Source organism: Coturnix japonica, chromosome 4, assembly GCF_054131305.1.
Source record: "Coturnix japonica strain WE chromosome 4, WE-NBRP24, whole genome shotgun sequence".
In the NCBI taxonomy this organism is placed as follows: Eukaryota; Metazoa; Chordata; class Aves; order Galliformes; family Phasianidae; genus Coturnix; species Coturnix japonica.
In genome coordinates this window covers 70,207,873-70,232,500 of record NC_140666.1, presented here as the reverse complement: position 1 = coordinate 70,232,500, position 24,628 = coordinate 70,207,873, and positions in this window count along the sequence as shown.

Sequence of the window (24,628 nt, the reverse complement as noted above, 5' to 3'; positions counted from 1 at the left end):
CCCCGAAGTGCATGAAATGCTATAAAGGAGCGGGACATTAACAGGCGCGGGCACCCTGTAAAATAGAGCAAGTGGGCAGTGGGATGCTTTTTTTTCTGCTTTTGCTTTTTTTTTTTTTCCTCTCTTTTTTTTTTCCTCCTTTTTCTTAATGCAGTTCGGAGCTGCTTCCTTACACCCACCTGTCTGGAGGGAACTGAGCTTCTGCCCCGGGGCTGCGCGCTGCCTCGTTGCCGTGCGCCCTCCCGTTGGGTTCTGTGCACCGCATTGTGGCTGCGGGGTTTTTAGCGCAGGGCGATGAATAGAGCCACTCACCGGACCGCACATAGGTGCCTACGTTGGGCTCGGAGCCGCGGCTTTCGGTTTTTTCGCCCTTACGGAAGGCTTTATTAAATTGTCGTTATTGATATTGATCGTTATTAGCGTTTATATTGGGATGGCAACAGCGATCCGCGCAGGGTCTGTGTGCGCGTCGCAACTCATCCCGGTTTGCACCCATTTTTCCTTCCTGCGGGAGAGAAGAGAAGAAGAGCCACAAAGCAAAGCAGTGCTCAGCGGACGGGGCTCCGAGCCCGAGAGACACACGCACACCCGCGAGGGACCAACACCCGTAGGCACCGCCCAGACACCGCGCAGGCACCGCGCAGGAAGCGCGCAGCGGACGGTGCCAGCAGCGCTGCGATTGCCGGGTGGTTGATCTGGATGTCATTAAATCCTTTCTCTCGGTGGGCAGCGTAGAACGCTCGGCTGAACTTCGCCGCCGCATAAACAAATAGGGGATATTTTATATGATTTAAGTGTGCGGATAATTAGTTTTATTACATTCATTACCCCCTTTATGTGCTCCGTAACAAGTCGGCAATTAAAGTAACAAAGTCATAAAGTCTTTATAGGGGCTTATAAGCACGAGCGGCTTTTGCCGAGCTCAGTGTTCAATCCGAGGCTGCCCATCGCGCCTCTTCACCCCACATCAGGCGGTACTCGATGGCAGCCAGTATTTCGGGGCATGGTGCTGTGAGTTACCGGGGGGCAATAAAACGACGCGAAAGATTCTCGAGCCGCTGAGGGGCCGGGTGAGGGCTTTATGGCGAGAGCTGACGGCTTTATTGCGGCTGCATGTTGTACAATGTGTATTTGATAAAGAACGGCCTTTGGTGGCCCGTGGACACTTTTTGTGCAGCGGCGAAATGAAAATAAATGTGAACACGGTTTTAGTGCGAGGGCGGAAACAAATTGCGGACTCTAAATGGTCCTCCCTTTATGGCCGGCAGACAAGAGGAGAAAGGCTCTGCCAACATCTGTCTTCCGTCCCCCAAATCTAAAGGGCACCAAAGAATGATGCGAATCCAAGTGTTTCTACAGCAGAGATTTGTCTTTATTTACCCTCGCTCTCATGAATATGAATACTCCGCTGGGGCAGTGAGGTGCCTCGCCCCCTCTCCAACAACGCGGGGCACTTTCAAACATTTCCAAGTGCGTTTCCTGCGGAGGGAACCCTTTGTCCCGAGGTTTCTTCCCCTCGCTGCCCACCGCCTCCCTGTCCCGGACGCGCCGTCGGGGCTGCGGGGCGCTGCCATCGGCGCCCAGCGCTCGTCCCGGGCAGCTGCCCCCCGTTGCCCCCGGAGCTGTCTCCGCGCCCCCGGCCCGAGGCTGTTGGCTTTGCCCCCCCGCCGGGGGCCCTCGCTCCAGTTGTTCTTTCTACACGCGAGCGGCTCTGCCGAAAAACTTGTAGCAAATGGGTAATTTGATTACGGCCACTATAGGCCAACTGCCTCAGCGGCCTTCCCCCACGCGTCTGGCTGGGGGCAGAGAAACCATCTCCAAGGAATAATCAAATCAAGGCGAAGTGTGGAAAAACCCCTCCTGATTTCCAGGCGACACAAATAGAATTAGAGCCTCCCGGTTGCTTTCTCTCTCCCCCCTCCCGATTCCCCCTTCTCTTCTCGTTGCTTTCTTTTTTTCCCCCTTCCCAAAGAGCCCCTTTGTCTGGCCACCGGCTCCCGCGGGGCGCTCAGGGCTGCGCGGACGCACAGGGGTGCGCGGGGTGGGCGCCTGCCAGCGGGAGCCGGACAGGGACGCGCCGCTGTGCGAGAGCCGCTTTTCTTCCCTTCTTCCCCATTCAGAGAGGGCCGGGGAGAGCCGGAGGAATGCTCGGAGGCAAACGGGGAACAGCACGTCTTTGTGCGGCCGCCGCCGGCCATGGGAAAGCGGCTCCGGGCCCCCCGCCTCCCGTGTTTCTGTGGGGTTTGCGCTGCCACCCGCAGCTGCGGGGAGACCCGAGCCCGACCCTGGGCTTTCCGTGCCCCAACCGAGCGTCCCGCAGCGGCACCGTGGGTACAGCCGAGCCTCGAGGGGACGGGACCCAGGGGCACCCACAGTGATGTCCCCTGTGAAGATCACAAGGGTGCGGCCGCATCCCCGAGCAGCGCGGGGACACTGCGCGGCTCATCCCCAGCGGCTGTGCGGGATGGAGGAGATGCGACGTTATTTTCAGAGCCGAAACTGTGATATTTTTCTTTCTTTTCCTCTTGCAGGCCTGGTCGTGGCGTTCAGGCGGCCGCCAGCAGAGGGATCTGCGCTTTGCTTTTTTTTCCCCCCTCGCTGCTGCCACGGCAGCAACATCTGCTGGGAGCAGGAGCCGGGAGCTCGAGCAGACGCACAGATGTAGAAGTGACATCTGCTTGTGACAAAGGAGCAGGAATTAGATTAGGCGGGGAGGCCTTTCTGCCATTAAGGGAAAAAAAAAAAAAAAAAAAAAGAAAAGAAAAAAAGAAAGAAAAAAAAGAAAAGAAAAAAAAAAGCGAAATGCTGGCTGTAAGCTGTGCAAGCAGGGGAAGAGGATGTGAAAGGCAGAAGTGCTCATCGGGCAGCTGCTGGGACAGCCGGGGCAGCACAGGTCCTGGGAGAGCCGTCGGAGAAGGCTCTGCATCCCCCTCGAAGCACCACAAGAACAGCCAGGCAGGAACATTGCCCCAAGTGTTGTAGATGATGCAGCATTTTCCTCCTGTTCTAGAAGCAATGCTTTTCCCACTTATATATATACTGATATTTAATGTCACATCTTTTTGAAACCCTATCACTTACAGCCAGGGGATACTTCCTGCCCCTTACAGAGCAACTAAAAGAAGGAGGACTACATTCCATTTCAAGCTGTAGGAATAATGTACAGCATTGCAAAGATAGAGTGTAATGTGCTGTGCACTGTAAGCAACATCTACTACAGGCTTCAGAGCCCAATGAAGTTGGTTAAAACCTCCAGGACCTTTGAAAGACAGTGGTTTCAAATGAGTTTGGCTTGAACTCTTGGTGTTGAAGAGCCTGCTGGCCTGCAAGCCTGCTTGTGCAAATCAGTCCCTAAGGTATGGAGTGTGACATGTTGACGTTGTCAGTAATGGCGCTGGTAACAAGAAGGGTGGATCACAGTGGTTGTGAAGCCCCTCAATAACATGCACAGAGTACAGTGAAGAGGGAGAGAGTGAAGTGAAAACATCTTAGAAAAGAATTGAAGAAATCCTACTGGTAGGAAAAAAAATACTTTCTGACTTTAATATGGTCAGAAAGTTCCAATCCTTGTTTTTCCTTATAGGTACAGAAGCATGTTGACATTAGTAACTCACATATAAGGGTCTATACCATATACAATTGCAGATATATTTTTGTCTTGTTTCATACAAAAAGCTTGTGTATGAGTTTAAAAAACTCAAGGTTTTGGCATTCTCTGGTATTTAGTATTCTGGTATTCACATCCTAAGGTGATGGATGCTGGCTCCAGCTCCACGCTGGCCTTTAACCTGCAGGCAGCTGGGCAGATCCACCAGAGGAAGGGCCTTTCTCTGCGTGCTTCTTCTGTTCTTTCTCTAAGCAATCATCTCTGGACACCACCAGACCTATGGCCTGACCCAATTATGGCAATTTTATGTTTCTATGCCTGTTTGTGTCAATGACTCCAGTGAGGTTGAATGAGGCAGTAAGAAACATGGAAAGGTATGTTCTTCCCACAGCAAGATAACTATTTCAAGTCAAGAGGTCATAGGAAAGTTAAAGAGGCCTCTTTTCTCGGAATAGGCGGCCAGTGACAAGGAGGCACAGGGTGCAGTCCTGAATTCCTTCCTGCAAAGACATGCTGCCTCCAGGCAAGGTACTCCAAGCCCTGCTTGAAGAAGGGGCTGGTGGCAGGCAGTGCTGCTCCACTGGTTAACCACAGCCCTTCCACAGCTCTTCTGAGGCACACAGCTGCTTCCTGGGGGGTCTAGAGGGGTCTTCAAGCATCTGTAGGGCATATGGGAGCAGCTATGGTCCCTTGATTTTTTCAGCCCAGAGCTGAGGAGAGGCCTCATGGTAACCAAAAGCTCCTCACAGGGAGCAGAGGGGAAGTGCCATTGTTTGCTCTCTGCTGACAGTGCCTGATGAAACAGCATGTTGCTGTATCAGGTAAGGGTCAGGTTGAGTGTTAGGGAAACGTTCTTCACTAGAGGGTAGTGGGTGTGGAACAGAATCACCACGAAAGTGGTCATGACCTCAAGCTGCTGGAGTTCAAGGAGACAATGCCCACAAATACAAGGTTTGATTTTTGGTGTGTCCTGTGTGGAACCAGGAGTTGGACTCAATCATCCTTATGGGTCCCTTCCAACCTGGGATTTTCTATGATTCCTGCACAATGCTGCATCCTTACCTACTCTCCTCTACTCACAAGAGCAAGAAGTCAAAGCAGCACCACATACTTGAAAGACTGAGGGAAATTAGCCAGTCTTTAATGGTGAGCAAGAAGCACCTGGTCAATGGGCTTGGACCTTCTTGGAGACTCAGGTGTGGGCACTCAGCTCATGGTTAAAGGAGGAGCTGTGTACCTCCTGCCAACCCATGGTACTTTCTAGTATTGATGTTAGTGCTACAGGTAGGTGATAACCTGAGTGGTGTGGTAGCTGCTTCTGAATGGGTTGGCCTTGCCCTGTGGCTCCTTGCTTTGTCTGCAACACTCCTGTTATTTCCATAAGGCAGCCTGCCAGCATCTGGCTGTACTTACTATCCTGTTACTTAAGTAGCACTCTCATTTGCAAGTAGTTTGTGATGGATGGTCCCAAGCTCCTATGCAAAAGCAATATAACGCTGGCAGCTGCTCATTTTTAGCTTCCCAGTAAAAAATATTCCAATCAATCAATTGAATTACTACTATTCGGCCCCATGTGCTAACTTGGGAAGTACAACAATGCCTTCCTGCTAATCACATATGACAGTCTCTTGATTTCATTGCAATCAAAATGAAATTACAGGCTCAATTTGGCTTCTATACGGTCTGTTTTTGCTAAGGACATGTGAGAAGGGTGCTTGTGGGACTCTTGAGCCTTGATGGCTGAGCCCTCTGCCAGTGCTTCAGATAATAAGGGATAGTGCTTGATGAGTGCTGTCTGAGGAGAAACAGCAGCAGAGAAGCAACACAATTCACTGTTGAACCTGAATGAAAAGCAGTAGATGTAAGAGGTGAAACATCTTTTCTTATGCTGACCACAAGTCTTCTTTAAGCTGATTATGCTTGATGTGAAGGGCCCTTAAATTAAGGGTAAATTATCTTTTTGCATTAATAGAGAATGTGAATGGGTATTACCTTTAAATGAAAACAAGACTGCAGATTTCACTGAAACCTTTTATGTAATCCATGGTTAAGCCTCTCTTGGAAAATGTGGGTTTATGTGTGTACTCTGGGACCTTGTGTTGTGCCATTAAGTAGAATAATTGCCTATATTCCGACAGGCGCTGAAAGGACTGGCACTGGGTCAGTTCTTAAAAGTTTATTTGCTATCTGTAGGAAGACATTTCTTTTTCTTAATGCATTTATAGGCATTGTTCTAGTTAATACTCATGTAAATAGCACATTAATTGAGTTTTCAGATTCTGTAGTTGTATGCTGCAATATGCTGATATCTTCAAAAGTAAAGAAAGTGATGTGCAAAGCTGGGTAGATGGTAGGGCATAGAGTAATACACACTGCATTCACACACAGCCTATCAGGAGAACCAGGCAGGAGATGGCAGAGCCCTGGCAAGTTCACAGTGTAATTTAAATTGCTTTGGATCACCTATTGGAGTTTGTCACCTGTCCCAGTGAAGTTTTTACTCAGTCATTGGGTTGCAGATGTGTGTGTGGAGTAGTGAGGAGATGCATTTTCTAAATAACATATACCCATCGCAGTTATCCTTGCCTTTTCCTTCCATCATTAAGGTGTTTTAGGAAACTGCTGCTTACAGGAAGAATCTGACAAAGTTAGATGAACCTGAAGCTCTCAGGGCTTCATTTTCCCGTATGTGGGCTCCATTCAAAAGTGCACAGGAAAGCGGCATTTGAGATTGAAGGTAAGGGTTGAGACAATTTTGACCTGTCCTACATAGTGACTGGATCTGTCCACCTTACTTAAGCTTATTGGTAGTCTTCAGCATTAACTGTAACTTCACTTAGGAAAGGAGGGTCACAGATCTGCCATGTCAAAGAAAGACATGGGAGCATCCTGTGGTAGCACCATGCCCCAAGAACAGTTATGGTTCTATCTGGATTTTGAAACTGTGAATGACTTTCAGGTCTTGGCAGGCAATGGAACATGTATCTCTCCTGAGAAAAGTGGAAATCTGTCTATTCCTTGGGTCCTGTTACTTCTGTGAGGAAACTGGGATGGCTGGTTCAGGGACAAATCTGAGATGAACCCAATAACAGCACTTCTTAGTGCATTCCCCAGACAGACTGCATTCTTCAAGCTTTCTGTATCAGTAAGATTCAGGTCTGCTCTTGCTAAAAGTACTGTCTTAATCTGAAACAGTGTTGGTTCTGAGGGAATGCATGTATAGATGGGAAAGGGGATTTCTTTGTGGGTATCTGCAGCAAAGATGGATCATTATCTCTGAGCACTGAGCAGATTTCAAGTTGGTAACCGCCAGGAGAAATGGAGGGGGGAAAAGAAATGGTATAGGCTAAAACTTTTGGGTAACGTTGCTAGAAGTAGTTTTAGTAGGAAGAACTATAGCAGCATTGCTGAAAAAGTGAAAGGCTGTTTGAGTGTCGTCTTGTATGACTGTTCAGTGAGAGAGAGGGACCATGGCTGTGGGATCCATGTGATTTTTGGTGTCTTCACATGGAAACTGCTAAAGCAAGAACTGTTCAAAAGAAGTTTATTATTTACATACTCTAGAGAAACTCACTGGAAGGTCATTATTCCAGCAGTCTTTGTCAGGTCTTGAACAACCCCACTGAGAATGGGAATGAGATTTTGAGGGACTCTCGCTCCTGAATGGCATAACCACTTTTTCTGCCCAGACTTTGTGTTTAAGATGATGAATATGTTTCTAGGCAGCAGACGGTACAAGGAAGACACTGTTATGTCAAAGAAGGGTGGAGATTTTTCATGTAGAACAGCTGAATCCAGTTGTACCAGTGAAAGTAGTTAGGTGTTGGTATGTATATATTTCACTCAGAAAAATCCCACTTGTCAACAGACCACAGAAAAGTCATATTAGTATTGATGTGAAATCAAATGGTCATGCTTGGATCAATACCTTATAATATTATTATGATGTTTGGGGAATATGGAATGCAAATTAGCGGTGATTGAAATAGCATTTTCCTCTTACACTTTAAATTATAACTATTCCGTGTTTTGCACATTGCTAAATCATACAAACAGACTCGCATGCGTATAACACATCTAACAGGATATCATGACCAAGGCATTATACCATGGGGCAGCTGTGAGTTGTCTGTAACACTGTGAAAATTGCAGAGAAAATGATGAGGCCAAGGGGAATTTTCCTGGAGAAAGCCTTGGTAACTACTGAATGAGGGTCTTTGTTTTTGACCCTATGAAAAATTTTGGCAAGATAAAGCAATTAGAATCCTGGGATAAGCAAAATTTTTTGCTCCCCCTCATTTTATATAATGCACAGCCTTTATGTTACATGGAGATAGAAAACCTCTCTCTAAGGATTATTTCATTTTTTTTTATACCAATCCTCAAAATTATTTAATCTTAATGAAAAAATATTCTTTTAAGCTCCTTACTAGTCATAATTTTGACACTTTCCTTCTGATTTGTTATGCTAATGTAAGATCGCTATCAAATACATTATTGTGATGTACAGTGCTATAAAGTCTTCTGTCCCAGCTTTTTCCTTTTGGTCTGATTGATTACATACAATTTTTTTTTGCCATCAAGATAACATCTTCATATAAATTAATTACATAAATGGAATTTTACCTATGAATTTCACATTATTTAGTTTGATGAACTTGTGAACTAGAGATGTTTTTACTGGGCACAAAGAGACCTTGTATTGCTCCTACACAGTGAGCCTAGTGACAAATAGTGGCATCTTCTGTTACTACATATCATCTTTTTCAATGCTAGTGGGATGGCAAAAGAAAATGCAAGAGAGAACAGGCTCCTAGGAGGTGTTCAGAGCCAAAGGATTTGGGAGTAAAAATTTTCACCTTTTAATTGCCTGTTGGCAATTGCTATGGTTTTTTGCTATGCTGTTGGTGAAATGGGAAAAGACATGGCCAAAGTTGTTCTGGAGGGTTAGGTACAAGTGAAAATGGAAGAAAGGTAAGCAGGAGACAGCAATGTGCTCAAATGTTTCCTGGAAAGTATGTGTGCAGGAAGAAGGAAGCAAGGAGACAGCAGAGGATGGAACAAGAGACAAGCTGTGATCACAGAATCCTAGGGGTTGGAAGGGACCTCCAGAGATCGAGTCCAATACCCCTGCCAAAGCAGGTTCCCTACACCAGGTCACATAGGTAGGCATCCGGGTGGCTTTCAATATCTCCAGAGAAGGAGACTCCACAGCCCCCCTGGGCAGCCTGTTCCAGTGCTCCATCACCCTCACCATAAAGTGCATAACTTCCTATGCTCCAGTTTCCCCTTGTCCTGTCTCTACACACTGCTGAAAAGAGTCTGGCCTCACCACTTTGCCCACCACACCTTTGGTATTTATGATGACTGAGGAGGAAATATGTTTGGAAAATCCAACTCCCTCTCATACAAGAGCTTAAAATCCAAATGCTCCCTTCTCCTTGTAGATGCTAAAGCGGTTGGGATATTGCCTGTAGGAAATGAGATGCTGGGATGGATTTCATGGTGACCATGTCCATTCTTCCATGGTTGGAGCTCTGAACTGATTTCTCTTTCACAGCCCCATGCACACCCAAGAAAAAGTTGACATAGACCACCCCTACTTCTGAGGAACCACGCAGAAGATGGCTGTCACTCTCTGCCAAGCTCCTGAGTTCTGTGGTTGTTGTTGTACGTGGCTTTTGTGCAGACCACAAAGGGTTTTTCTTCTCATGCCTGTGTAACTCTGTGTTGTCTGGCACAGCTGAGAACCCTTGACATATATGGCTACATGTCAAAGGTTCTTTTCTGCTTCATATGAAAGATGATTCTCTGTAAGAATAAGTGGCGATGTACTGTACTTGCATCTTATCAGCCACTTCTGACTTGAGGTTGTAATAATGGGACTTTTATGATGCAAATTGCAATGTGGAAGGCCCATAGAAAATCAATTGCTAGATATTTTAACATCTTGTTTAAAATAAACATTATTTCAGAAAGTTTATAACACTGCCAAGGAGCGACTTTTTAAAGCAGGCTAAAATCAGCTTGTTCTGTATGAAAGCCAAGTGTCTGCGTGTTTGGGTTGACTATTGGAGAGCTAACCAGCTGAAACTTTGTGTTGCCTCAAACTGAGACTTTTTTCCTAACCTGAAATTAAACTCAAGTTCATTTGTACAATAACTAGGCAGAAATCTGGACTGATGGGAGATATGGCCAGTATAAAAAAAAAATGTAGATTTAATGTGTCTAATAAACAGACCAGAATGCCAGGCTCTGACCAATTATTAGGTTTTAATAATACTGCGCACTTCTAAACAGAGAGGCAGAGTTCTTCAGAAAACTGCAAGTCACACACTGCTGAAGATGAGCTGTGAGTTCTTGGATGTGTTAACGTGCTCTCAGGTAGGGAAGCACACAAAATAAATTACTTAACTTGATTTGTGCTTCTTCAAGGGTGACATAACCTATCTAAGCATCCGTTTATTTTCCTTGCTTTCCATGTAAGAAGCTCTTGTAATCTTCTCCATCCTCAGATTCAAAGGCACCTGAGAAAACGCCTTTGGAAAGCTTAGTTCTGGGTGTTATGATCTCTCAGATAGTAGCAGTCTCTGTAGTGCATTGATAATAAGCAAATGCTAATAAGTGTGGTATGGGAGAGAAGCAAGGAAGCTGTAATACATATCTAAAATGTAGATTTTGTGTATAGATTTCTTCAGGAATTGCTTAGATGCATTCTCCAAGCTGAAGGTCTTCTCTGGTGATGCGATTTCACTCTCTATTACATTCCTATAAGGCAAGCAAATGTAATGAATCCTCAATGGTGATAAATGATACAGATGAAATTTCACCATGTCTGACAATGGCTGGAAGGCTCTGAGTCAATGCTACTTTGCCCATGAGCTGTGAAATGGCTATTTCCATAATACCACTGCACTAACTGTTCCTCCTATAAGTTGCTCTAATGACAATAGATCCCTATAAGCCAGGAATAGCCAGTAATGAAGAATAAATAGCTTTTTGATAGAGGGACAGAATGGGGTTACTAACTGCAGCTTCAATGGTTGGAACTGGGCATCATTGATAATACTGCCTAAATTTAATTACTTCATTTTGTGACGCACAGTATCCCCCTTGTCTTAGCCTAATTGTTTTGACTTGCTATTGTGGGGAGAACAGTTTGTGCCTGGAAAGAAAAAGTAGGTGATCTTGAAGTTATAAAAGAATGTGAATTAGTTTTCCATTATTTATAGCAGAATATAAGTATTTCAGACCATACAGCATCTTTCTGATATTTGAAGTGCTCACGACATAATCATTGTATTCCCTGAGCTTACTTGCAAGGAGATTGTCCAGCACTTGCACCAGATAATCTAATAGCTGGGTCAGAAAAGCCTTTTGTTATTTATGTTGGAAGATGAATATGTTTATGTGCAGTTGCAAAGCATGAGCTCCAAGCCACGTTGTGAAACCATGAGAGTAGAAAGCTGAGACCCGTCCATAGAAGCAATTTGACGCATCAGTGTAAAGTAGTGTTTTTCTTAATATCTCTCGAAGAAAGTAATTACACCAAGCAAGGAACAGAATATTATGAATCCACACAAAGAATTAATTTGCTTAACACAACAGATATCTTCTGTTAAATATTTTTTCATGCTTTTGTTCTAAATGGGGCCATTCTGGGATTTAGACAAATATGTTACTTCATTTCCCCTTTTGTTTCATTAGGTTGACTCTATTTTTGTGAAGGAGAGATGGCAGATTTAATGTAGATTAGTTTTCTTATCAGAAGGTTTAAGTTAGAGGTAAATTATGAGCAGACAGCATTTATTTCCATTTTAAATCCCCTTAGTTACTGTTGTTGCCATCACTGTTAGCATTATTATGGCATCCGTAGGGCTACAGAACGTGACATTTTAAACATAGGCTTCCTAGAGGCTTTTTGAATTTCTGTTTAACTAAAATCTTTCCTACTTCATTCAGCTACCCTTACAATTTACATTAGACAACACTCCATCAATAAAACCATCAAAATGATCTACTACATTGTAGACAAAAGTTATTGTGTCAACTTGACACTAATCAGTTAATTCCAGTAAACCTTCAGATAAACAAAAGCTTGTTGTCTATTACTGATGTGTGTGATTAGCCCCCTGTATGTCCTATAGCTATGCACATCTATAGAGATGTATCTGGCAGACACTTGGCCCGAGGGCTCTATATGTAAACCAGGACAGGATCTATAGTTAATGATGTTGACCCTGACTCCCTCAACAGAGATTGGATTCAGTCCTCATAATATCCCGACAGCTGATATGTATACTGTGCTAATAATATTATCAATTACTTATGCAACTGTGATTCCCACTGTTTAAAGCTGATAAAAGGTTCTTTCACATTCCTTATTACTACATCCCTGTTATCTAACTGGATGTGTTTCACTTGGATTTCTTTTAGTTTACTTTTTGTTTTGAAGCTCCATAACTATAGCTAAGGTAATGAGAAAGAGCTGAAGGTTAAATGAGCCAGGTTCTGTATTCTGAGTAACATGGTACTTTTTTCTCTCTTGCACTTCTAATCCAGTAAAGATGGACTGAGTGTTTGTTTACACTATGTGGCTAGAGTCTGTAAGGGCTGCCAAGCAGCCAGCAATGGGAGAAGTCTCCAGGTGCACGCACTCGGATGGACAAGCATCCAAATCCTGGTGTTGTCCAAGAGTCTGGTCTGTGGCTGGGCCACCCAAAAGCCAGAACTCTGAAGTCTATGTTCACTTCCAGGAGCTTAGTAAAATTAGTAAAATTGAGTGCTCAGCAGTGGTGGTAAAATGGATTTTGTGTCTTTTTGTGAAGATGAGAGATTCTGACCTCGTTTAAGCCTAAATTTTGGGGATAGCCCTGACTGTGCTATGAACAGCATGATGCTGCTCTAGAGATCCCTTTTCGTGTAATCATACTAATTCTGTTTTTTCCCTATGTTAGAGCGGGTAACACGGGGTGTTAGCCACAGCTGTGAATTCTGTACACTGCACATGTGCAATGAACAGCCCCAACCCGCGTGTTCGCTGGCAGAGGAACCTGCCTTTTCTTAATGCTTTACGAAGCACTAAGCACATACAGGAGCGAGAACTGCAGCACAAAGGAAGGGTTTGTGCTAGCACAGCCCTGTCCAACCCCTCTGCTTGCACACTGCTGGCCCTGGTCCCCATGCATTGCCCTGACCTCCAGGAAGCTGAGCAGGAGGGCTGGGCTCCGCCTGGCGCACCACGCAGCGCTGGTTGAAATGATGACAGGGACCACTGTTAAAAATTAAATTCTGCCTTATTTTTTGTGCAGTTCTTGTGAGCCACATTCGCGAATAGTAGTGAGAGATTTAATGATCGCATATTTTTTATCTTATTTCACTTCGGTCAATGCCAATTTTTTTCTGTTACTGTCGACTTAGAGCTCAAAGTAATTTAGTAATTGATTCTAAGCACGGCAGCTCGCCAATGGCAGCTATCCATTCAGGGGAATATCTCTGCTAATTTTATCCATCAGAATGAGATTACCATGCTAATCTCTCCCAGCCCCAGTACCTTGGTCAGTTGGGACACACTGATGCAAACGATGTTATTAAACACAAACCCTTCACTCGGGACAGGAGAGAAATGAAAGCGGGGAGATGAACGCATCGGGATGTGCTGCAAGGATTGCTGAGACTGAGCTGGCATTGTTTGCTGTGTCCTCTTCATCACCCCCGAGCTCTTGCGTGTGCAGCACTCTTTTTTTATAAGCAATCTATGGTTGCTTGCTTGTTTGCATCCAATTTTTTTTTCTTCTCAGAAAGATTTGGCTGCCTTCACAGACTGTCAGCTTGTGAGGGGCAGAAGCCATGGTTCTTGTAACTGAACCTTTTTCTCTGCAACGTTCTAATTTCAGCCTGTGCCTATTAGTAAGGTTTACTGGCATTTTTAGATCTCTTTCCTCTTAGGTTAGAAAAGCTGTGCTACGTGCAGCTGTGCTGAATGGCAGAGCTGCACTGCCCTTCCTCTTCACCGTGGGTGCTTTGAGAGCACCTTCTGCTCTCAGCTAGGGAGAAGACAAACAGCCTTCAGCTGAGGACTGTAATCAGCTGCTTTTTCTGCTGCAGAGCCCTGCTTTGGAGCTCTTCCATCTGCCTGGTAACTCCATCTTGTAACGGGCAGAGAACTCTGGCACAGGTCCTGCAGAGCACTAAAGCGTTTGCTGGAGGTGTGGGGGCTGTGCTGAGCTCCAGCTGCAGCCCCTCTGTGGCATAATGGGACCTGCTGATGGCAGGGCCTCTCCTGCCTCTGCCTGAGCTCAGATCCACTTTCAATCAATAAGAACCCATTTAAAATCAGGCAAAATCTGACCCAGCTATAATGTAGATCAGCTCCAGCTGAAGTGCAGGAGGTTGTTGGAAGAAATAATATAGGAAGACTGGTGTCTGTTTTTGCAATGTGTTTCACTAATTCTTGGAGCACAGTGATTTATTAATACTTGTTCAGGGATTTCCTTCAGGAAGGAAAGGAGGAATTTTCTCTGAGTCATGCCTGATCTGGAACCAACACAGCTCCCAACTGCTCCTCTCTAGCTCCTCAACACTGTGCTTAGGGGAACCAAACAGCAGGACTCCTTCTCTTGTCTTAACACATCATCCCATTGCACAAACCGCCGTGAGTGACAGAAAGCAATTTGTTTAATTGCATTGCATTTTTAATATAGATCCACAACAGAACTCTGTATAATACATTAATTTGTTTTCTGCCATTTATTTTTCCTTAATTCTATTTTATTTTTCACCTGTTTAATTTTTTAGAATTCTTCTGGAGTTAGCTTTAAGTCAAAGCAGAAAATGAAGGTATGCTTGCAGAGGGCCAGAAAATAGAAGGTACAGATGTTTACACAGGGGATTAAATCAGCCTAAACAGATGCACAGAACATGGTTAGAAAAATATTTTCTGGGTTGCATTTGAACAACAACACAAAGAAAGAAGATGATCTTAAAATACTCAATTCAAAGGTAAAATATTCAAACACAAGTTGCCCTCAGAAGCATTGTGCTCCCAAGAGCTACTGTCTGAAGGATTAAATTCTCAAGGGCGAAGTAGGAGAAACACTTGTGGGAGGTGTGTGTCACCGTCTACTTTTATCAAGCCAATATTTTTGATAGACACACATCTTGTGTTGGCAGTTTAGAGAGTTCAGCAAACACCCAGTTTTGGAGGAAAACTCAGACTTGGAAATTTGTTTAGAATCCCAGTGTTTGTGGTGGTGAGGTTAGAGGGGCAAGGGGATGCTCCCAGCTCTCCTCCCCAGCTGGGGTTCCACATCCTGAGCATTGCCAGGCAGCAGTGTCAGCATCAAGGTGAGCAGAAGCCTGCTGAGAATGGGGAGGGGAAGCAGGAGCTGTCACCTTTCCAAATACTTTCTGCAACTTTCTTATTTCCCTGAAATGCCAAATGGGAGAACAGCCAGAAGGCCTGATGTTACTGGTACAGACTCATGCACTGTCCTAAGCATAGCTTTTGAAGATTGAACTCAGTTTTAGGAGTGCGGCTGCTCTTTGTTGAGTGGGAGTTCATAGAAAGACAAGTTTCAAGGCAAACTTAGGACAAGCAGGCGAAGTATTTTCCACACAGGAAACAGCTATTTGGCATGTATTGAACCTGTAGCATTTGAAGCCATAAGCTATAGGGCTCTTAGGTGCGGTTACTTGCATGGCTATGTCCATCACAGCAGACTCTTGTGGTCTATTGGAAAAAAGGAATTTTCTTCCCCCAGTTCTCACCTCTGAATAGTGCCAGTTCCGTGACCTGGAAAGTGCTCTTCCTAATTAAAGAAGTTCAGTCCCTAATTTTTGCCTCAAGCCTGTCAGTGTCCAATAGACATGTGGACAATGCTCTCATGAATGTGCTGTACCTTCTGGTTAGCCCTGAAGTGGTCGGGCAGTTGGACTGGATGATCTTCGAAAATCTCTTCCTACTGAAATTTTCTACCCCATTTCAATCAGGAAGCCTGATTAAGCTAATCTTTACATCTCATTCTCTCCCTGGTCTGTTCTTGGCTTGCCCATTACTCATCCCCTTTAATGTACTGTCTGTATCCAGCTTCAGACAAGATTATTCCTTGCTGTGTCTATATGTTTGTGATGCCGTGCTTTTGTATGTAGCAAGAAGCAGGAGTTACAGAAATGCCATATAAAACAGATGGGTTCCAGTTATTCCTGGGCACTACAAGGAGGGTACATGTGCCTTTAATAACTATACCCAAGGATGACACAAAACCAGTCTGTGCCTGATTCTGCATAGTCTTCTGAAAAATTACTCCTCAGAGGATCCTGCTACTTCCAGTCTCATATTCTGATATGTAAAAACCTAGAGGACCCAAGCCAAAATCTACTGGGGGGCAGTCACTGCTGTACCATTCATTTGTTCACCGCAGGGTGAAAAGAACAGCAGGAGGAAGATGAGGCTATTTTTTTTTTCCTGTGGTAATAAAAGAAGAATATTAGAATTGCTGCTGTGCGGAGAAAAAATAGTGCTGAAAGAGGGATGACGCTGATACCATGGTGCAGCGGATGATACGCATCTATAGAGAGACAGGCATGCCTGTAGGTGGAGGTTTGGCTGTTCCTCCCCCTCTTTGCACATATGCCTCCCCATGCCAGTCTGCTGGGTTTATATGACACTGAGCCATGCAGGGCAGCTTTCATCTCAATGCAGGCCTGCAGTGCCACCATGGGTGCCGTCCCCACCATCAAGATGGGGCTCCTTGCAATCACCCCAGCAAACATGACTTCCCACACAGCAAGTAATAGGAGAAAACCCTGAGCAGCAGTCCGTTATTTTCACACCCTGATGTGAAGTGCCACAGAAGAGCATTTGTGACGATGGAAGTACAGTGGTTGATTTTCTATAAGGCCCAAGCTTAGCTTACCTCGAAATCTGTGTGCATCCATTGATAACCCCATTATGAAATCCAGGAGTCTTAATGCGATTGTGTCAAGGAAGATTTACTTGTTAAAGGGAAAACGACCTTCACATAAATAATTTACTACAACAGAAAAATAATCCTCTGTGCTATCATCCTTACATTGAAACTAATCGAATGGAGTTATTTTTAAATTGCTTGGAAGTGTACTGCTCTCGTTTCATTGTCAATAAATATGCCTTGTTTCAGCACTGCACTTCACTCAATGCATCTGAATCTTCCAGAGGGGCAGGAATTGATCAGAACTTTTAAAAAATGCAGAAAAATTCCTACAGAAAATTGGTGTGCTGTAAAATTATGCAGTTCCTTCAATAACCTGAAAATGGGCCATATTTCCTATATCGATTCAGGTCCAGCTCCTGCTTTGTGACTGAGGTTTTGCCTCTCATCTCAGTGGGAACAGATCTTCAGCCCTCTGCTGGAACAGATTCTGTCTAAATCCAGAAAAAAAATAGGAGAATTTAACCTCAACAAAGAGCACTCAGTATTTCTACAGAGGAGGGAACAGCCTTATTTGACTTCTCATTCTGAAAGAAAATAGAAGTAGAAAGATGCAATTACTGGGAATTCCCTTTTTCTTCTCTTTTCTCTTTCCCCTTTCTTTTCCTCTTTCTCTTCCCTTCCCTTCCTTTCTCTTTCCTTTCTCTTTCCTTTCCTTTCCTTTCCTTTCCTTTCCTTTCCTTTCCTTTCCTTTCCTTTCCTTTCCTTTCCTTTCCTTTCCTTTCCTTTCCTTTCCTTTCCTTTCCTTTCCTTTCCTTTCCTTTCCTTTCCTTTCCTTTCCTTTCCTTTCCTTTCCTTTCCCTCTTTTATTTTCCTTTGTGTGTGTGATTGCATTGTTGTTTTCTTTAGCTTCTCTTTCATTTCCCCAAATTAACTAGTAGGATCTACAAGGACTACTAATAGTCACACTTGCATTTTTAAATATCCCTTTAGTGTACGCCAGATCAAGTAAGGTTCCTATTCAGTTAATCTAAGCAATATTCTCTGTTACTATGAATACCCAGATTAATTTCCTTTCTGATTTTCCTTTCTACTCTATGACCTTGTTGTCAAACCACTCCAGTTCTACCCTAACACCATTGTCTCCTGTGGAGGCTGCAGTCACTTGGAGGTTAAGTCAGCATCTAACCCTCTTGTCAGATCTCAGCTGGGCTGCTTAGCATCCCCGTCCTGCCTGAGCCTCTTGGTGTGTCAGCCAATAAGTGGGTCGGGCCATGATTCTACTGAGCAGCACTGAGTCTGGTAACTGGAGATACAAGGGCCAGAGGTATAAGCTGAGGAGCCACAGGTGGTGCCAAGATTAAGCTTATGCATGAGTGTTCTTAAAATTAATCGCTAGAAATAATCATTTTTGTTTAAAGAAAAGTTCTGGATAAACAATTGTCCTTTCTGTACACTGACCAGTCTTCCTTATTATTTCCATTCTTCATTTTTTTAATAAAAATGGCAGAGTGAGTAGTTTTGGTTTCTGAAAGCTGACATTTTTCATTAAAAAAAATATACAAAGACATGGAGAAGTCATGGGTGGCCAGGTGAGTGTTTTGATTGAAAAGCCTCTTTTTAATGACAGTGGTTTGCTTTATTGCAAAATGCCCACAGAATAAAAGTGCTTTCTATTAACTTGAAACCTCCCTGAAAGACTGCTCTGATTTTATTTAGCAGGTGATAAGTTCCGAGGATTCAGCAGTAAGTGCATGTCCTAGCATAAACATTTTGGGACATTCATGCATATTCAGTGACTGTAAAAGGGCAGCAAACCCAGGTTTGTGTGGGGACTGTGGGATATTAGATGTGTCAGCACAAGAAGCGTTCTTGCATCTTAGTTTTGTTCTCACCAACTCTATATGTCAGCTCTCCAGGTCCTTTACAGGTAGCTGTGTTTTCCCTAAGTATGGAAGGCTGCTGGTTTAACCATCGGGGGATATACTTCAGCTGGCATAACTTGGAGATGTAGACAGGATAATTCAGTTTAAGTGGAAGTCCCAGAAAGGCACCTGAGAAATCATACAGTCTCCTGTAGCACCTGAATGTCACCACTTCAGAGGGTATCACCTTCAAGAAGTCACCTCAGCATCTCTTCTTGTCCCATTATGTCGTGGCTTGGATCCTCACGCTGTTAAAACTGACTTTTTGCTAATTTCCGTGAGTAATCTAATAAATGCACAGGAGTCAGCATGGAATGGTCCCATTCACAGCTGGTTATTTTGTGTTTCTGTAATTAGCATCGTACACGCAGTTATGGCTGTCGATACTTTTATTCTGAACATACCTAACAACTTGCTTGCTCTGACAGGGTAAAATCACAGAGTTGGAGAATAACAGAATATCCTCAGTTGGAAGGGATCATTGAGACCGATTCCTGGTTTCACACAGGATCACCCAAAACTCAAACTCCGTGTCTGAGAGCACTGCCCAAATGCTCCTTGAACTCTGGCACTTGGGACCATGACCACTGTGCTGGGCAGCCTGTTCCATGCCCACCATCCTCTGATGAAGAACCTTTCCCTAACATACAACCCTGACACAGCTCCATGCCATTCCCTTGTGCCCTGCTCCGGTCCCTGTGAGGAGCTGTAGGCTACCACAAGCCCTCCCCTCAGCCCCCTCTACTATGGGCTAAACAAATCAAGGGACCTCAGCTGCTTTTCATATACCTTGCCTCAAGAACATGCTGGATCTCACCTTCTGTCAATGGGAGGCACCATTTGGACTTCTTGTTCTGAGAGTCCTGTGTCGTGTGTGGAAACATTTCTTTTTGAGCCTGTCGCCAATCAAACTCAGCTGAAGGAGCTTAGAAGTTATTATAAGGAGGATAAAAAGGGACCCAGACAGACACACAAACAGCTTGATTGCAACAAAGTTCATTTCCTTAGGAAGCCAGGCAAAAAATTACTCCTCCACAGGGTCCAATTTTGCATGCACAGAGATACCAGAACACTAATGCATAAAAATTACAACTAACATAGAGGCTCTGCTGATAGACAGAAAAAAATCCAGCATGCTGTTCCAGATGAGTTGTCCCTCCTCCTCAGCATGCAGAAAGATGGTGTTATTAGTGTGTGCAGGAGCTGTCAGGGCAAAACAGCTGCTGCAATGCAACCAGTTTGTCTACCACAGCTGCTGCAATCTGTTCCTAACACTGCTCTAGCAAACCAACAAAGATCCTGCCCTGTGTGTAGGTGATCTTCCTGCACCATGAAGATGCTGTAATGCCAGCCAAAGGTCCTAGCATCCCATAGAACTGCAGGGCTCACTTTGACCACAGTTATCTTCATCCTAGCCTTCCTGCAGTTCAGCTTCAATAACCAGCCAGTCCTGCTGAATTAAGTTATCTGCAGCAATTCTACTGAAATGTTTTGACAAACAAAAACAACCACAAAAAAACAAAAACAAAAAACAAAAAACAAACAAACAAACAAACAAAACCCATCAAATGATCTAAAAATACTCGACTTGCATTCCTGAATTAATCTGTGATGGTGTAAATGTGGTGATGACAGAACTGGCTGCCAGAAGCCAAGTTGCGTATCCTCTGCAGGCATTCTGTTCTGGATAGCACCCACAGCTCTGTGAGGGTTGCACACGATAGGATGTGTTGTTGTTCCATGTCAGGCAGGCACTGCTTCCCAGCTACTGCAGAGTCCTCTGGTTCACTTACGAGCAAATTTGATTTGGAGCACCTATGACCAGGCATGGTTCCCAGATGTTCAGTTCATGGCTGAGCAGCAGCACTGTGCCATAGGCATGCAGAAGCTGCCTGCAGGGCTGTCCTGCCATGTCCACAAATCCCTCCGTCTGCCTGGGCCATGAGCACCTCTAATACTGTATCCATCACAAAAGTATTGTTATTTTTCTGGTTTTATTTCCTTGGCAAACACATACTACTCCCTTAAGTAGTATCATGCCTCAGTAGTCCTTACCAGCAACATGTGCTGTGCTGTCACTGCTGTCCCCCAGTAGAAAAACAGCACATCTGCAGCAAACTGAAAAACAAGGGTGCATCTGCCTCCAGGAAGATAACCAGGACTGAGGAGAGCTTGCAGTGCTGTTATGACATCAGTGCACTCCTTGTCTAGCAGAATTACTCTCTGCAGCTGAGCGGTAATTTAACTCCTGGGCTTGTTCACCTTTTGGCCTCTGTGCTGCTGCTCTGAAGATAATGGAGGTGGGTGCAGGTGACACCACTGGGAGAGAGAACAGTGTCTCTGCAGCTCTACACCTTGCCTGGGGAGCTTCCACAGGGCCCTGCTGTCTGCTGCTGGCCTGCCCAAACCAGAACTGGCAGGGGAGAGGTGAGTGGCATGGATTCTGGTTCCAGTCCTCTAAGCTGCCCTATCCCCTGAAGGGTATTTTGAAATGCAAAGTGCTTTTTTATTTGCTATAGCAGCACTATTTAAAGCTTTTATTTGAGTCTTCTTTTACTTACTGGAGTTTCCAAGAAGCAACGGGTTCATCCATACAGCTGCTGGAGGTTAAGAGCTGGATGTTTCCTTGAAGAAGCTCCTCCGATCATGCTGGGTCCTTCAAAAGTGATGGGAAAGAGCCCTGCAAGGAGCTGCTGCCCTCACTCCATCCCTCCCCAGGTCTCCCTGTTGTGGAGGGAAGTCACTTCCTGTGCTGCAGCCCATCCCCAGCTGCTATTTGCCTCTTAATTTGATGGGGACTGTGACACCAGTAGTGTGAAAGCTGTGGGTCAGTCACAAATACAATGGCCATTGGCCGGACTGGGACAGAATGCACTGAAAATGTTACAAATTCCTAAGTAAACAGGTCTGAAGCTCTGCAGGTTGTGCATATAGCACTAATAGTCTTGGCCTGTGATTCTCAATTTCCATCCTAAAAATTGAACTAATTCTGTCATCTATTTTCTTTCATCCTTTTTTTTTTCTCATATATTCACAGATATTTCCTACAGCACTGAGGTGCTGGGATGAAAGCAATGCTAGAATACCTACAGAGAAATGAATGCCTTTCCTTCTGATTTTAAGTGATGAATAGTAGATGGCATTTGAAGATTAAGATGTGAATGTATATATATATATATAATTTGCAATACATTTTTTTTTTCCCAGTGAATAATGCAAAAAATTATGGACAGAAAACACTGCATAATTAAGTAATAAAAGATTCCTCTACATACAGGTTTAACATTTACAGTTACATGGGCAGACTTCATCCAAAATTGAGGTTTATGGCTTTTTCCCCTCAGCATTCTGACAACTGTAGTTTCCTGAATGAATCACATTTGTGCCTCCCTTTAACTGCTGCTTTCCCACCATTTATTTAAGAAAATATTTGAATTGCTTTAGATGTCTTATGAAGTTAATTGGATAAAATTAGGGATAATTAAGTGTCATAAAACATGATAGAAACTTGCTGATGTCAAGGGGGATGTTTAAAAGCAGTGACAATGACAGGTAAATTTGACATATGTCAGTAGATATTCCATAAGTTTCCGTAAGCTTTTCCAACCTTCCCTGTCCATATAATCCAGACCAATTTTATTCTGGAACTCGATTATAATAAACCCATTCTTATTTTTTTTATGTTAAAAATATCTTCTAATCCTGTCCTGAAATGCCTCCATCAAAAACCATTTTATATTCACGTTTTATGAGATATAAACAACTGGGCTGAATTAATTGAAATATATCATTAAGAGTGTATTTTCCTATATTAAAAAATCGATTGCATTTTACATCTTCGTTGCTTTTGTTAGAGCAGCTCCACTGCAAGTTGCTGTATACCAGCCTGTTGTCTACGTCTCCACACACTGACCTTTGTTGTAAGATCTGCTATAGACATCACAAACTCTCACATCAATTTACTACAATTGGATGTGGCATCTTCCAGCTAATTTGATTTAGGCAGAAATGCACCTGGCTCTGTTTTTCCCTATAGAATGTTGAGGGAGTTCGGAGTCCTCCCAGATGCCATCTATCTGAGTAGCCCATGTGTTTTTCAAGGTCTAAGCACTTTGTCTTCATCTACCAAAATACAAGCCACTAAAATGGGAGAGTAGCTACGTTTTTAATGCAGAGATCTGTTTGATTTTAGGCGGAAAACACACACATATATATATGAATGTGTATATATGTCTGTGTTTTATATATAAATATATAGCATATAAATGGCATATATATGTAGATGTGCATATTAAAATATGTATATAATATGCATAGTCCTATGCTGCAGCATATGTTTATTATTATAATTTTAATGAATATTCTTAATTTATATATATATACATATATATAAATTTGCTTCAAGAACTCTTTGCAATAAGAAAATCATTTCAGATCTCAGTGAAACTTTCCAGACACTGAATTAGGTCACATGGATCAGGCAGGTGACAAAGATCAGTCCTGTTCCAGTGGCAGGAACAGAAAGAGAACAAGCCATAGACTTTTCGGCTTCATCCCATGTAAGTAAAACTGTGATTTAAGTATATATATTAACCTTGCAGCAATCAACCAAATTAAGTTACTGTACATAGAGTTGCAAATGACTGCAGTAATTAGAATGAATCTGGACAGTTTAATGGAGAAAGTTGGTGCTGTCCTCCAGGAGCAGGAGCTTCATCAAGCAGAGACAGCGGAGCCATGGCCTCCGGCAGCCAGCTGTAGGCTGGAGGGCTTCACTGGCTGGACTTTGCAAAGAAGGGCTGGAGGGAGCAAAATAAGGCTGCTGGGGGGACTTGTTGTCCAAGAATTCATGGGGTAAAATCAGCTCATGTTAGGGGAAACCAGAAGTACCGCAGAGGTACAGATGTTAAAAGCACAAATATTTGCCCATAACAGCTACACCAGGTATTCAGCAGCAAACGTAGTTTTGGAGACATGAAAAGAAATATTATGGTGATGTGGTGGCAACATCTTGGAAAATTAAAAATAATAGTAAGAACCATTTGAATCCTACAGTTTTCTTTGGTACTTTGACTACGATAACTGTGAATCCGTGTATAGCAGAGAGAAATGAAATGGCTTTATTAGGGTTGAAATTGTATGGCTGGACTATGCTGAAGTACTTTAACTGCTCAGTCTGCTCTTTCTTTTCCAGTCTACCGCATCATGAATACACAAACCTGCAATACAGTAACAAAGTTTTGTGAAGCCAGTAATAAAGAAATACTGGTTGCACTTTTTAAGCCTATTTCAGCTACTCCTTCACTATGAGATCCCTAAATACTTTCTGGACGTGTTTAGAGCAACAGCCTTCTTAAACCATTCAGGACCCTGGGAAGTTTAAAAAACAATTGCTTGTTGTTTAGAAGAGCTGACGTGTATACAAGGTGCTCTTAGAATACACACACCATTTACTTTTTCAGCATATGTATTTATTTTCTCACAGAACAATCTTTGGTAATGGTTTCTCTTTTCAAACCATTTGTCTGTAATTTCCATTTACTGCAGTGACACCTAATGGTAGGAGAAGAAGAATGGATCTCCAGCCGCCTTGTTTGCTGTGGAACAAAGGGGTTTCTGCATTTTTATCTAGTGGGGAATGTATGGATTCTTTCCTCTCTCCTCAAAGAGCAAACAGACTCTGCTGTGATCTGGAAAGCATTCAGCTGCAGGAACAAAAGCATCTACACCAGAGGTCTAAAGCTATGGCCTTTAGAAAGCCAAAATCCTCGCCTGGCTACTTTTATAAGCTTTTAAGGGCTAAACTTCCATTAGGAGGGAGGAAGGACAGCTAAGGCTGAATGTTAAAATGGCCAGTAACAAAACGATACATAATCGCTCTCCATGGCATATGGTCCTGACTATACATCTGGAAGTTTCAGGCTCAAGGGGGCTAATGTTTGTGATGGGTATTTTAAATTCATCTGCGCTGAATGCTGCCAGAAAGTGAGTTATTCAGGTCTGAATAAAAGTTGGCAAGATATATGCCAAAGATGTTCAGAATTTCCTTCTGTATAACAAGCTTATGAAATACCTTTTTATGCAGCTAAGACCAGCTGGGTGAAAGTTAATCAGCCAAATGCAATTATAGGAGGTGTAAGTCTTATTAATGTATTAGGAATTCTCAGGGTACCAGTGGACCATTC